Here is a 16,763-nt window from a genome sequence, read left to right on the forward strand (position 1 = left end):
ACTTTAGGGGATTCAAGACCAAAACAAGCATGTATCTGAGGTAGCAACCTCAGATCTGAACCTCCAATTCGGATTGGTTACATATCATACCAACAATGACCAAAACTCACATATAAGAATAGATCTAGGTGCAAAGGGAGTCCAAGCAACAACTTATTACCTCCAACTGGTCTGAAATGTCTTCTCAATCTCGGATCTACAGTCCCTTCTTGCACCTCCTAGGCTTTTCTTCCTTCTCCAAGCTTTAGTGCACTCTACAAGGCAAGATCTAGCTCAAAAACGGATATGGCGGCTAGGGTTTGGTGTTCTGGGGTAGTCTTCAATAAAGGAACCCTAGGAAAGCGAATGAGATGCTTAAATAGGCTCCAAATCCCGGATTTAGGGTTTTTCCTCGCTCAGACCCAACTCGTCGAGTCTCCTTGGCCGACTCGCCGAGTCGGTCGCTTACACCACAACCCGGATCCCGCTCAGACTCGCCGAGTCCCTCCATGGACTCGCCGAGTCTCCCCCAAAAACTTGAGGTTTTCTTTCTTTTCTTGGCTTTCCAAACTTTGGGGTGTTACATTTCGTTTAGACTTCGTCGGATAATTTTGACTTTATTTTTAATATTATTATTTTTAAACATAGTTTTACTTCATTTCTAGTAAAAACCATCTGTTAGATCTCAACACTCAATTTTACATAATATTTCACAATTTTATTCATTACAAAATACGATTTCAAAACGTGTATGTTACACAGGCCCACCACCAATATGTCTCCATTTTCATTATTTTGGGTAAAAAAAATCATCAATCTCTATCCCTACCCACTACCATCGTCGAAATACCTTTCACCGTCGGGTTGCTGCATGTGGAATCTTCTTACGGTGGCATCATGGAATCGAAAGGCCACCAAAGAAAATTTTAATCGGGGAAGAAATTGAAAACAATTGGGTGTTAAGCAAACAAAAACGTAATTGCCCCTCTTGGCTCGGTTCTAGTGTCGATGAAAAACAAAATTGGAAAATTAAAACAAACAACTCACAACCGGAAAATGAAAACAACATCAAATGAAACACTTCAACTCACCAGTTACAAATGTATCTAATGATAACTGACGGTGGACACCTGTTCTTGGTTGCAGTGCTCTTCCAATTACATATGAATCAAATGTGCATTCATAACATATGCAATTTACAAATGATCAAAGAAATATCCTGTAAAAAATTCGACTTCAGAAAAGAGTAGGAAGAACCTGAGTTCGGAAAATACTCGATTTTCGGAAAGCAAAATACATACCTGTGGAGTGGCGACTTCATGCAGCGGGGGAGACCGACGATGAGGCGAAGGTGGAATTCGGCCTTTTCTTCTGGTTTCAGACTAACTTCTCCGTGGAATAGCTCATAGAGCAACACAACGATGACGGAATCTTGGTGACCAGTGAAGGAGATGACATCGAGGGTCAAAGCAAAAGCAGGTAAACGAAAGGTCAGGGGAAAGGGTTGCGTGACCACCAGTACAATCTATTAATTTTTAAATTATGAAACAAAACTGAAAATAAAACCAAAACACAAGGATAATTTCTGTAATTTACTCTAAGCAAATACATTAGAATAGTTTTGAAATGAGTTTAACTATTTGGTTCTACTTTAATAATTATTTTAGCTTTTTTCTTAAAATAAGCTAATCTTTAACAAAAAATTATCTTTTTATTAATTATCATTACATAATATTAGATCCTTAATATTTATTTTTTTTCAAATATATAAAATAAAATATTTTAAACAAAAAAAATTAATTTATTTTCGGTTTTTTAGTGCAATTTATTAAAATCATTTTTATATGAAAGCATAATAATAAGTGACTTCAAATACGATATAATAATAATAATACTTAGTTTTCATTTAAATATTTAATATCATTTTATTTTTATTTTTTGGTTTATATAAATATTAAAATATAGAAAATATTAAAATATATAGAAAACGTTGACATGTTTGTATTATTATTTGATTATAAAAAAAATAAAAAATATAATAAATAAAAATTTTATGAATTAAATGATAAGTAAGAGTTTCAAAAAAATTAACAGTAATCATAAAAGCTATTGATATCATAAATATACGGAATTTATATCTAAAAAAATCATTAATGATGAGTTTTCTAAGAAAATCTGGGGTCAACTAGTAAGACCCGTAACCATTAATCTTTCTTTCAAATAAAGTCATCATTACATATTTAATATTTTTTTTTAATTAAGTTTACCATTAATAGTTTTCAATAAGTGGTGTTGACTATTTTTTCGGATTTATTTAAAATCCCCCGTCAGAATATCTTCAATATATTTAGATACACATTATGAGATCCAAACCCGACATAGCATCCAATGCCCATAAAACAGAGTCGGGTCATGTTTGTGACCAAATGAATTTAATGTTAGGACTTTGTATTGTGGATTGTTTTTGTGAGATTTGGAATCTTTAAAAGTTATGAACAAAAGGTTTTGTTATCCATATTGGTTGGTTGGATTTTGTAAAGGGATTGAAATATATCTCTTTATAATTTTTATTTATTTTATTTATTTATTTATTTATTTATTTATTTATTTTACACCTAGGGCCTCTGAAAGCATAGGGTTGATTGAAATGTGTCACACGGCTAAAGTTGAGGGTTAAGTCCTTTTTAAAACGAGATATGCAAATTTAGTATTAGGATAGTTACTTTTTGAGTTGGCTTTAAAAAAAAATCTTGTGTGTTTTGTAAATGTACTAAAGAATTTGAAATGTAAATATGGCAAATGACAAACTTCTTTTAAGTATATAATTGTATGATAAATAGTTTATAAAGAAAAAACAAATCTATAACCCCTTACAAATTTAAACGAACTACTGACCCAAAATATTCATTATTTTTGTTCGTAAATGGTCATCTGCGAAAATCTTGAAATGACACTATTTGAGAGAGAGAGAGAGAGAGAGAGAGAGAGAGAGAGATAGACCACACAACCTTTTTTGGCTTTCGCTTTGGATGATGTGGAGAAATCAATCTTACACCCTTTACGTTTCAATTACAAATTTGACATTAATATTTCTTATTAATTTCATATCTATTCATAAAAACCATGTTTTTGTAAACCGTACATGTTAGGCCATCTACATTACTCTCCACACCAAGGGTCGTGCGGAGCTTCCAAATTAGCCAACACCACGAGCCACCCCAAAACCATGGAGTACTCTCCGAGAGAGAGAGAGAGAGAGAGAGAGAGAGAGAGAGAGAGAGAGAGAGAGAGAGAGAGAGAGAGAGAGAGAGAGAGAGAGAGAGAGCCGATTGATCGTCGTCCTCCCCCCACCACAAATCATCATGACCACAAGCCACCGCAGCCCGCTAGGATGATGTTCGTGATCGTGGTTCGTGGCCACGTCAACAACGAATACATTCGTTAGAGGTATTGCAGATGGCCTTATAGTCATATGGATGTAATTGAAACCTTTGACTTAGGACGTGAAGATGAAATAGATTACTTTTATAAAAGCATAGGAAATCACTAAATAAAATTAGAAGACAATACTAAAATACTACACTCAAAACAACTATTTTTGATACAAAAACGACCATCAATGTTCATTGATGACCTTTAAAACACATCCACTCTATCATTCTCAAAGTTTTGTAGTCTATGAAAACTAGGACGATAAACCAATGCATTGAATTTGAAGGAGCAATCAAATTTTACAAAGTCTACAGTTGTTTTCCTCTGAGGACAATAAACAAATAGCACACAACGAAAAGACCCCATCTTTAAAACCCTCAATTACAAACACAACTTCCACACACCACAAAGGAAGACCAGGGCTGATACTTCTCTCAATCACCACCTCTTTATTCCAAGATTTCTTAACCCTATATTCCTTCATCACCCAAATCATCAATTTAGAATTGTAACTTTCACATTGACATAAGCAACTGTTTATCACCCCCAAACTTCCACGTATAGCTTCAGAAGAGGGAGGAGATGGGAACAAATCAAACATCTCCTTGTCAAAATCAAAAGCATAAATCTTTTTAGGGGAATCCCGGTCAACAAGAATCCAATCAGCATGATTAAGAGCAAGGGTCATGAGAGGGTCGTCTTCAAGGTCCACCCATGTTAAAGTGCCTGTTTTTTTATAACTATTCGTATCAAATCCTAAATTATGATGAATCACGAGGTTTGTAGGTGATCTCGAGAGGTGAAGATTGGAAAAGTAAGAGTCAGAAATGATATACATCCACTTCTTGCATACACTTTTGCAATGGATGACGGTCTTCACATGAAGTCTTGAGAGAATATCGATTATGACTTCCACTTGTAAGTCTTCCATGGATTGATCTTGAAGAGATATTCTATTCAAGATATTCATGGTCAATAAATATAAATCACTAACAGAAATGAAATACTTAACAATGCAACAAAACCCTATTAAAATATGTGCCTATTCCTAATAGAAAATGATCTTGCATTGCCTTTAATAAATAGATAGAACTAACATAAATTACTACTAACAAATCTGAAATATCAAAACCTAACAAAATTTTACTAAAAAAAAAAATAAGTACAAAGTAAAGATGGCATTGATTATGAATAATTTTGTAGCTAAAAGAGAGATCCAAAAGCTAGACCCAACAGCAGCAGCATCAGGGCGATGGGCGTACCGATGCGCTGAGGTCTTTTTTCTTGTTTTGGTTTCCAAGCGGCGGGAGAAACAATCCTCGGAGGGTTTTTGTTTCTGTGTTAAAGAGATATAAGGGGAGGGACTTGGGAGTTGTGACAATGAACAGAGTGGGGTTGGCTACTTGACTCAGTGTATTAAATTAAATAATATAGAATGTAAATTAAGAAAAATACCGTTGGGTGTATTTTACACTTGTCCAATCTCAGAACAAATAATAAAGATTATTTTTATGGTTTGAATAAATTACACAAAGCATAGGCTAACCATACCCCCTTTACCTTCTACTAATACCTCCTAATCATTATATTAACTTTTTCTTTAATTGATTAAAATGATTATGTAATAATTTATCTTTTTTTTTTATTATAATGATTAAGTGATTATTTGACTTTTAATACTAATAAATAGTTTTTCTTAGGGGTAATTTTAAATATACAAATAATCATGGGATATTGATTGATTAATTATTTTTACTTGTTATTGTTTATTTTAATATTAAATAACGATCCATTTCCGATTAAAAGCTATAAGATTAATAGAATTTTCAATTACGTCCCTTTAATTTCCAATGAAGTTTCACTTGATAGATTTTACTTATTAAGTTTTTAATATATAGTAAATTTATTTTATTATAGTTTTAAATAACTTATATAAGATAATGTTACTTGTTAATTTTTTAATATACAATGAATTGATTTTATTATAGTTTTAGATAACTCATATAACATAATGTTCAATGTTAATGAAAATTAAATATAACTATATCGTTTTCTGGTTTATGAAAAATAATACAAATTACTTGCATGTGTCAATAAAAACTTAAATCAATAAAATATTTTTATATTTTAAATTTATAGAACAAAAACTGTTTGTTATATATTATTTACATGCATCTAACAAAATTATTTTATATAAAAGAATTATATTTAACACACGATAATAATAAAATAATATTTCAACCCAACAGATAATAAAAAAGTTCAAATACATTCTCACTTAATCGATATGTATCCAAGGTGCTACAGAACTACGAGGCCTAAGTTGATTGTAAAGTTGATTGTATAATTCAAAACGAGGCCAATACATAGTTTCCCATGTAGATGCTGACGAGCTTCAATGGGCATTCCAATACATTGTGGTAGGAGGCATTGGGTAATTTCCTTTCAAAAACACCGATATATAATGGATGTCATTTACAAATGCCAATGTAATGGCTCGGTAGGGTTGAAACTCTTCGGGACCTCTCCAAAGAGGGAAGCATGTCGTAGATTGTTCGTGGCTTAAACAATGAACGATCACACCAAACTCGTTGGAAATCAGGTAACTAGTCAAAGGCATATGTAACCAATATCGAGAAGGTGCAGGTGTTTCAAACCAACGCAATGAATCGTATACGTCGTTGAACCCATCAATAAAAACTCTATGATATGCGTAATATTGACTCTCTAACTCTTCAAGCAATTGTTTTCGAATATAAAGCCACTGGTCTTCATTATACCCTAGACAGACAGCTACCGCTCGAAACCCACAATTTCCATCATCTTCTACATCATGTATATCATCAATATAATCATGAAATATATCTGGAATACTTCTTAGTTGGAACGGATTATGGCTCGGTGGTTCATCATTTAAGTCAGGTTCTTTATTTAAATCGAACCCAACAAACTCTGATGTGGTTGAGAAGTTGTATCCACTAATAGCTTGATTTGGAGGATTGACTTTCTTTTTCTGGTGTTTCTTCACACTTGGTCGTTCACGAGTGTTTTCTTGAACTATAGGCTCCCCAATGTCAGTTTTTTGCGGATCATATATCTCTTGTAGCTTTCTCATAAAAGCTTGTTTCCCGGCTTTTGATTGCTTCTTGAAGCTTTCTTTAATTTTTTCAACTATATCATCACACAAAATATTGTCGTCTACTACAGGTGTCGTATCTGAAATATCAAGCTTCCTCCAAAAGATATCTATTGAATCCAAGGGTATATCTTCACCTGTATTGAAATATAAAATAATTATTTACATAACATTTTAAAAAATATCTACATGTGGTAGTTGAACGTACGAACCTGAATTCGAGTAGCCAGAAAGTATGCAAGCACATGGTAACCCACAACTGTTACGAAGTTTGCAACCACAATTTGAGGAGTCTGAATTTAGATCATTCAACCTTTGAAACACTCCTAATATTATATCTAAAGTTTCATTTGAAACAAAACCACGCAGTAACCGGAAGCACTTCAAATTGTGGTGATTGTAGCGATAACATATGCTATTTTCAAAACTTTCGTTGATCGAAGTTACCTGTGACTGCACAATTTCAGTATTATTTTGCACAAATATATCTAGATTTCAATTTGGGGAGTCCAAAAATGTCTTTAACTTGGAAAGTGCACTCTCAACTCTATTGGATGTGCGGTTTCCAAAATTTAGATGTTGATCAACCCAAACCGACACAAACATTTCTTTGTGCTTATTTAACCATGTATCCTCTACGTATCTCAAAGCACCAGCGAAATAAAATAAGTTAACCAATAAGTACATACATAGTAATATGAAGGTTTTGATTTAAAACATAGTAAACAAACAAGCTTACGTGGATAATCTGTAAACATTGGTTGAAGTCGTTCATAGTTTTCTTTATACGCCATCCATGTTGGAGATTCAACTAGTAACATCCATTGTATTCTAAAGGACTCCCAATCACTTTTCAACTTGAGAATTTTTGAAACATTCCAAAATACGACCCAAAAATTTTTGTTTAATAATTACTGAAAACACCATGGTAATATCATAAGGTAAAACTCGTACGTCAAAATCTCAAAAACAATAGCAAAGGGTTATGAGTAAACTATATCAAGGCTGTATCAAATCACATCTATGAAAGCTAAAAACAACTCCAAGGACAGCTGAAACTATGGTGTGTGCGATGCCATCAACCCGAGCTCTTCCCTTTGCTTGCAGAAGTACCTGAAACCAAAACTGAAACTGTAAGCACAAAGCTTAGTGAGCTCCCCCAAACTACCACATACCATATAATACATATAAACACATACTGGGCCTTGCCCACTGCATCGGACCGAAGTCCGGAAACTGCATCGGACCAAAGTCCGGAACTAACCAGGGCCTTGCCCTTTGCATCGGATCGAAATCCGGAACTACTGAGGCCTTGCCTCCTACATCGGACCAAAGTCCGGAACTAACTGCATCGGACCGAAGTCCGGAACTGACTGCATTGGACAAAAGTCCGGAACATACTGAACATAGCATCACATAAGCATATCAACTAACATGAGCACATAGATAGCATACTACATCGGGCTGTAACCCGGAACACATAACACAAAATCTTGTCTGAGCCACGAAGGCATCAAACATACTAGAATCTGCATCAGACCGAAGTCCGGAAACTACTGCTAGCTAAACGGGTCGGCATTGTGGCCTTAGACCCGTTCCTACTGAAAGGAAACTCACCTCGTGATCTGGCTGCTGAGTGTGTGGCTCCGGGAACTATCTGCTGCTACTCTGGTATCTCTCCGGCTACAAATCCACAAATACACTCAATCAAATACTAATAACTGTATTGGGGTAAAATGACTCTTTTACCCCTGCTAAAGTCAACTTTCCTAGTCAAAGTCAACTTTACAGTTGACCTGACTCGCCGAGTTGGGCTGCCAACTCGCCGAGTCCCTGCTCTCCTTTCTCAACCCTACTCGCTGCTACTCGTCGAGTATGGCTTACACTCAACGAGTTCCCATTCTATATCAACACTCAGGTCATCTGCATCCGACTCGCCGAGTCATATGAAAAACTCGACGAGTTGTTCTTGAATCATAAGAAGATTACCTTGGACTCGCCGAGTTGCATGAACAACTCGTCGAGTCCCTCCATTGCTGAGTCTAACCTCTAACTCACTGAGTCCATACACTACTCACTGGTCCCCACTCGGAATCACTCAAAGGGGAAGAATCGAGGACTCGCGACTCGACTCGCCGAGTCCGAAGAACGACTCGCTGAGTCTCATGCATACAACTACTAAAAACTCGATTCTGCTCAAAACCACTGGATACAATATATAGATCTGAGCTCCTAAGGCTGGTTAACCATGTAAAGTTCCCAACTTTACGTGTACAAAAGCATACAAAAGGGTATAAAGGCTAGAAAGGCACTTGGAAGAGTAGATCTAGGGCTATCATGCAAAATGGCTCCATAAAGTTGATAGATCTACGTTTTTGGAACTGAAACATGGCTAGATTCGAAAGCTAATCCATCCAATATGATTTCTCTACTATGAACAAGCTAAAGAATGGGCTAAATATGCTTATAAAGGGAAATCTATCAACAAAACGGGAAGAAACTTATCATTACCTCAAAGTACTCTGAGATGGAAGCAAGGAATTGGATCTTCTTCTTCTTCTTTGGATTTAGCCTTCTTCTTCTCTTCAAAACTTCAAGAATTACACCAAGAATGCTCAAAAACTTAATGGGATGATTAGGGTTTGCTTAGATAACGCTTTGAGGATGAAAGAGGCGAGTTTGGGGCTGATAAGGTGGTTTAAATAGGGTGCAAACCCGGGGATTTAGGGTTTCTACCTGGCAGGCCGACTCGCCGAGTCCCGAATATGGACTCGCCGAGTCGCCGATCTATAAGCTGATCAACATTGCGACCCTACTCGACGAGTCGGGACATAGACTCGCCAAGTTCCTCTACAAACTTCAAAAATAAATACTATAAAAGCAACGTACCAGAGACGGGTCGTTACAATTTTGTTGCAATGTTTCAAAATGTTTTGCTCAATATGCCATCTACACAGTAATCGGGAAGCATACGGAAAAACTGTTTCACACGCATTGATGAGTGCCAACTCTCTATCTGTGATTATTACACGTGGGAGCATGAAATTCTCAAGTGTTGACCTTAGAAAATTTAACACCCAAGTATAGTTGGCCTGATTTTCTCTATGTATGAAGGCAAAACCTATAGAGAATGTCTTTTGAGTTGAGTTCACACCAACTATTTGAACAAGCGGCTTATTATATTTGTTCGTTTTGTATGTGGCATCTATTATCAATACATGTGGAAATGCACGCCATATCTTCCAAGATGTTGGATGAACAAAAAATAAATTCTCCAACTCATTTGAAGCACCTGTAGTAAGCTCATAGATATAATTATTGTTGTGCAAAATGGACATAAGAACCTGCATTGGAGTTTTTCCAGCTTTCTCGTGCATGCGAATCTTTTTTTGTGCATTATATATTGTTTTAATTAACGACACATTGTTTTCGTTTTGCTCCTTCAATGTTGACAAGATATGGTGTGGCGCTACATGCTTTGTTGTTAAATTTGCCACCAAACGATTCTCATCAACAGATAATCGTTGTACAAATGGATGACCCTCCATATGTTGTGCATGTGCATGATTATGTTCATCACATTTTACCCTTAGCGTCCATTGATCCAATACTTTTGAATACTTTCATTTTAATTCAAATTTACAATTAGTCTTTCTGCTTTCAGATGCTCTAATTGTGTTAGTAGCTTTAAACTCTCCACTACGATCACATGCAAGTATGACTTTATACACGAATCCGTTCACATATGCTTTTGATCTTTTTGTGATAATGACATATCCTAGAGATCATGCTGTGTTTTGTGTCCATTCAAACAATTCCTCACGAGACCTGAACATCTGAAATTGAATTTTATATGTCTTAGAATATTATTTTTTTATTTCAAAACATCACAATGTAGTATAATTATATAACCTGATCGGTGGAAAATTACGATTTTTTAGTAGAAACATCTTCATCGCAAGCAGACAAGTTGATTCCGAACAACTTAAACATATCTATATACAAAAATCACAATAGATATATTTAATATAATGTTGCACAAAGACAAAAACCATAAGCTTTTATATAAAATAATTCAATATTTTTTAAACTGAAAAAATAATGTATTAACATAACTAAATATTTTCAATTATTTTAATAAAAAAGTAAAAAAATGCAGTACTTAGATACGTTCGATTATAGTTTGTAGATAGAACCTTCCACGTGAAAGCCATTATTTAATTGGAACAAAATATATGCATTTATGTAAACTTGGAACAAAAGGTTAAGATGAAAAAAATTTAATCTAACGGACTATAAATATAAAATTCTAAGATATAAAAATGTTACTTTCTCAAAAGCCTAACATGTTAAATCAGCCGCCAATAAGGGAGTAACATACAAGAAGCGATTTTCAGTGACAAAATTCGAATTCCGACAGCTTCTAAATGCGATTTCCAACAACAAGAGGTGAATTCCGACGACGGTCTTTCTCGCGATATTCCAGTCGTGTTTCTCACAATCTCTTTTACTCTCGTTCTGTCTTTTCCGGATATATCGTTATGTCTCCGGCGTAAATTATGAGTGGCTCGCTTTTCTCAATCCGGCCATGGTGGTTCAAGATATTCAGAAGGTGTTGAATGGTGGTTAATGATGGTTGAAATGGTAAAAGGTGTTTGACGATGGTAAATGGTGGTTCCAGTGATCTTTGTTTTGATTTCTCTTTCTCCCTTTCTATCTTTGGCGTGGTTTAGTTACCGCCGGTTAGTTGTTGTCGGTAGTAGTTTGTTTATTGAAGTTGGTTCCGGTGGTGAACAAATGTTGTGATGATTATTGTTAATATACCAATTAAATGTTTCGGTTTATATAAAATGTTTTGGTTTATTAGTTGTTTAAATGGATTAATAGTGTTCAATCTTCAATGTAATTGTAGTTTGTTCATAATCTGCAAATTTATTCTTTTTATAAATAAATCACAGTCTTCAAAACATTAATATCATCCATATACATGAAAAAGTTGAATACGCATAAAAATCCGTAGTTAATGTTTTCAATGTAATACTTTTTATTTATTGGATAAAAAACCTGGAAGTAAAAAAAAGCTACAAAAAAGAGTTAGTTGAAAGTCAACTACCAAACAAGTCATGATTGGAGAGGTAGAGTCAGGAAAAAGGGGGTAGTGATAGTAGAACCCATTACACAAATGGTTATTGGGTTGCTAGATCTAACATATTAGTTGTTTGTTTGATAAATATGATCGTATTGTCTTCAGTCTAAAATAGTAAAAAGACTAATATATAGAGGCCAACTCACTAAAAACTCCAATTAGTGGGATATTCGATTTTTCATATTTGAATTCCGATAGTCATTTTGGAGATTCCGGATAGCTTGAATATACCACATATATAATTTTTTCTAAAGTTATACTACCAATTTGTTTGTGTGTTTCCATTTGCTGAAAATTTGATCTTTGCGTTGGTATCAACCTTGGCTCATTTCATTATGGAATCATTGGGTGATTTTGTTTCAAAAAGATGACCCACTTACGGAGTCATTAACAATACGGTCCTCCTATACATCCCAAGGCTACCAACTACCTCTTCTATCGGGGTTCAAGGCTACCTCTTTTATCGGGGTCCAAGCATGAGTGGTTGAGGAAATCGTTTTTTTAGAGAGGCTTAGGAGTGTTCAATGTTTGAGAAAGATGAACGTTGAAGGTTTGAGAGTTGTAACATCCCAAATCAAGACTAAAATTTTTTGTTTTTAATTTTATAAAACTATTATCCAAAACATCATCATCAAACCATAGTAAAACAAGGTGTATCAAATACATCACAAAACATTAGAGTAATCATATAATGCGGAATGAGGTGGTGTGCGCACTGCAAACATCCCAGGTTTTTCTCCTTTGAACCAAAAGTACCTAAAAACATAAACTGAAAATTGTAAACACAAAGTTTAGTGAGTTTCCCAAAATACCACATACCATACATATCAAACATATAGTGGGTCCTGGTTGGCATCGGGCTTCGCCCGACATTGAGCTCCGCTCGGTATATAGATATGTCAGTCATTGGGCCGCGACTGGTATACATGCAAGCATATAAACATAACAATATATCACATGCAATAATCACAAAGATAGATAACATACATAATGGTCATCAGGGCCTCGCCCGATAACATATAAACACATATCATATGCAAGAGTCATGCAGACAACTAGCATACTAAACATATAATTCATATGTCGGAAATAATGCCTTCGACCCACTAAACACAGTGAGGAAACTCACCCCTAGCTGTTGAATCACTCAAATGAATCTCTGACTGCTGGTCCGGAAATCCCTGCTCTATCATCATCAAAATAACATTCAATTATTAATTAGGTTTTGACCCATAACAAATTGTCTAAGCTACTTGGCCCATATTGAAGGTAAAAGTCCATTTTTCCATTTATCTAACTTGGCCTAAAGCCAAGGCCCAATTCAACTACTTAAAAGGCCCAAATCCTAAATGGCAACCCAAAGACCAAATTATGGCCCAATATTCCAAATTGGGCCCAAGACCCATCATAGGCCTAAATCTAAGGAAGCCCAAAAAACTAGTCAAAAGCCCAATCAGAAGTCTAATGGCCCAACAAGGCCCATACTATGAAAACCCAAACTATGGCCCAAACTGAGAATATCAAGCCCAAAGTCCCATCTACTGAGTACGCAGGGTGTACTCAACTCGTACGCTAAGCATACTCCGTCCGGGGTCAGTACGCGCAACGTACCAGCTGGGTACGCCCATCGTACTCCCCAGACTACCAAATCGAGTCTTATTTTCTTATACTAAGATATGTGATATTATGCATTCTGTCTTTGTGATTATTGTTGTATATTACTTTGTGCATTTATTGAGCTATGACCAGAGGGTCCATACTGAGTAGTGAGACCGAAGGGTCTTCACTGAGACATAGGACCAGAGGGTCCATATCGAGCCGTGAGACCGGAGGGTCTTCACTGAGATACATGACTGGAGGGTCCTTATTGAGATATAGCCATGCAAGGCTAACTATTTGTGTTTGTGGTATTTTAGGGAACTCACTAAGCTTTGTGCTTATAGTGTTTGTGTAAAATGTGTTTCAGGTACATCTCAGGATCGCGGGAAGGCGCCGACATGATGGTACACACCAGCTTGTTGATTTGTGTTTATGTGGATATTGCGATATTTGACAACAACACTTATGTTTTGTGATTGGGAAAAATAATAAATTTGGCATGCGAATTTTTAAACTATGTTTTGTGTGAACTTTTAAAAGTGAAAATTTTGTTTGAAAATTTTGAGTGTCACATGTAGTATGACTCTTGAAAGCTCTCAACAACCAAATCCTAGTGGTACTACTAATGCTTAAGGAGCTCTAATGATGAAGATGTCTCTTAATCATGCAGAGAAACCATAAGAGTTTTTCAGGCCGCACTCTGAAAGGTGGCAACAAAAGATGCAGTTCTACCCACCGCAAACTTCTCTCTCGTCTACACTGACTCACCGAATTGGGTTGTCAAAGTTAGCAAGCCGACATTGCGGCTCGGAGTGTGCTGAGGTGAGTCACCATCAATCTAGTGCATGCCAAAACCACTCCATACAGCTTTATGAATATCATATATATATATATATATATATATATATATATATATATATATATATATATATATATATATATATATAATTTAGTGTGCTAGCATCTAATGTTTATATGTAAATATACAAACAAACTTGCATGTGCGTGATAATTTAACTACAAATTGGATTTATATCTTATTGTTTGTAAATAAATTTCAAGACAGGATATATAAATAGGATTTATATCTTCTTGTTTGTAAAAAAAAATTAAATATGGAATATTTGGATACCAGGAACACCCGTGTCTAGATATCCGAAATTTAAGATGCGGATTTGGATAGTAAAGTCTAGTATCCGAAACTTTTAGATATTCAAAATTTCGGATATCCGCATTCGAACACCACTACGACACCTACTACCAGGCATCAAGAAAATAATTTTCATAACTTTTTAGATATAAACTCATTAGTAAAAGTATCAGGAAAAAGACATTAGTTAAGTGGTTGTTACATTTGCCTTCTATCATGTTGGTTAAGAGTTCGAATCGAAGGAATCCGATTTTATTTGTCGTTCTAAAAAAAATAGTATCAAGATGAATCTTATCTAGAATGATTAATATGATTTTATATGCAATGAAATTCTAACCCTTTAAAATTTGAGAATTGAGAGGACATAATCAACTAATATATTCTATTGTTGCTTGTGTGATTTGTATGTCATCAGTTTAAGAGACGGATTCGGATAGTAAAATATTGTATTTGAATTTTTTTGGATATTCAAAATTTTGGATATCCGCATTCGAATACCCCTACGACACCCGCTACCAGGTATCAAGAAAATACTTTTCATACCTTTTTAGATCTAAACTCATTAGTAATAGTATCACGAAAAAACATTGGTTAAGTGGTTGTTACCTTTGCCTTCTATCATGTTGGTTAAGAGTTCGAATCCAAAGAATATGATTTTATTCGTCTTTCTAAAAAAGTAGTAGCAAGATGAATCTTATCTAGAACGATTAATATGATTCTATATACAATAAAATTCTAACCCTTAAAACTTGGGAATTGAGATGATATAATCAACAAATATATTATATTGTCGCTTGTTTGATTCATATGTCGTCAGTTTATAATTTTTCGATTCGATTTATCATATTTTTGGTTGCACCCACCCACATTCTTTATGGCCAACGATAGGTATGTATGTAGTTACCTCATCCATAAAAACAATAGGACTTTTAATTTCGCTCCTTTCTCACATATGTAATTTATTCTCTCTCTCTCTCTCTCTCTCTCTCTCTCTCTCGTGTTACCAGTGAGTATATATTAATATTAGATAACCTTTACAAATTTTGGGCTGTTGGAACGATGGGACATGGGTGGTAGCCCTTATCGCTCGCCGCATGGGCTAGGCCTGGTCGTTAGCATCGGGTTAATCCCACTTCCCTCATCTCTCGTTTTCTCCTCTCATTTACCTATGAAACCAGATGCAAAAAAGATTTTTTTTTTGTGCAAAAACAAAACTAGAACATTAAATTTTGTTTTTTCCTCTCAAAGACCCTAATTAATTAACCTCAAAACACGTTTTTACGAGAATTTTTTGGATTTTATGCCATTGGTTTCGAAATTTGGAACATTAAATTCATTGATGGGGTTGTGCTTCATGTTTCATCATATTTTAGGTTGTGATTTGTATTTCATCATATTTTGGTTTCGAGATTTCAGTTTCATTATAAATTGGATTGAGCAGGGTCGTAGCGGTGGATATGGTTTCACGTAGAGGTTCAAGCATACAAGAGATGGTGGTTTGGGTTTCAGAATTATAGGTGCATAGCTTTGAGAAAAGTGTCCGTTGTGGTGATAGATCAGGTTCAATGGTAGTTATCGGTGGTGAATAGACATGAACAAAAGATTGGTCTCAGATCGGTCCTGAAAATAGACCGATACTGTTAGGTGCATTTCATGCATTCATTTTGCAGTTTTAGTTCATAAAAGTGCATTGCATTTAGGTTTAAACTCATGCATTTTGCATATTTTTCGGGATTTTTCATGATGCAATTTCATTCACACACTTTTATGATATTTCAGGGACTTTTGAAGGTTGGATATTGATGGGGGAAGTTAAAAAGAGTTGGAGACAAAGTTTCAGAAGTTTTGGAGCATTGAAGAAGAGAGAGAATGAAGAAATAAAGAATTTGGCTTCACAAGAGTTTACACAACTGTGTAAATGATAGCTTATAATTTACACGGGCCGTGTAAACGTATATACAAGGGAATTCTACTTTGAAGACCTGGAATAATTAAGCATTCTACTTTTCTTGTTTACACAGCCGTGTGAATGGCACCCTTTAATTTACACGGGCCGTGTAAACGTCTCGATAGTTTCTAAAGTAGTTTTATCCTCTTATAATTCAGACAATCAGCTTGGTGGGGAGTTAGATCAGATTTTGGGTAGAGAGAAGGCGATTTTCAGAACTTTTGGAAGTAGATTAACACTTGGAAACACTTTAATTTCCTTTTTGTAAGTCAATTTGAAGTTTAAACTTATTTGATTTGTAGTTCAACCTAGACATGTGTGGTTGATTTCACTATCATTTCTGAATCTGAATTCTTAAGTATGTGTTGTTAGG

This window comes from Lactuca saligna, chromosome 9 (assembly GCF_052625555.1).
Source record: "Lactuca saligna cultivar CGN05327 chromosome 9, ASM5262555v1, whole genome shotgun sequence".
Lineage (NCBI taxonomy): Eukaryota > Viridiplantae > Streptophyta > Magnoliopsida > Asterales > Asteraceae > Lactuca > Lactuca saligna.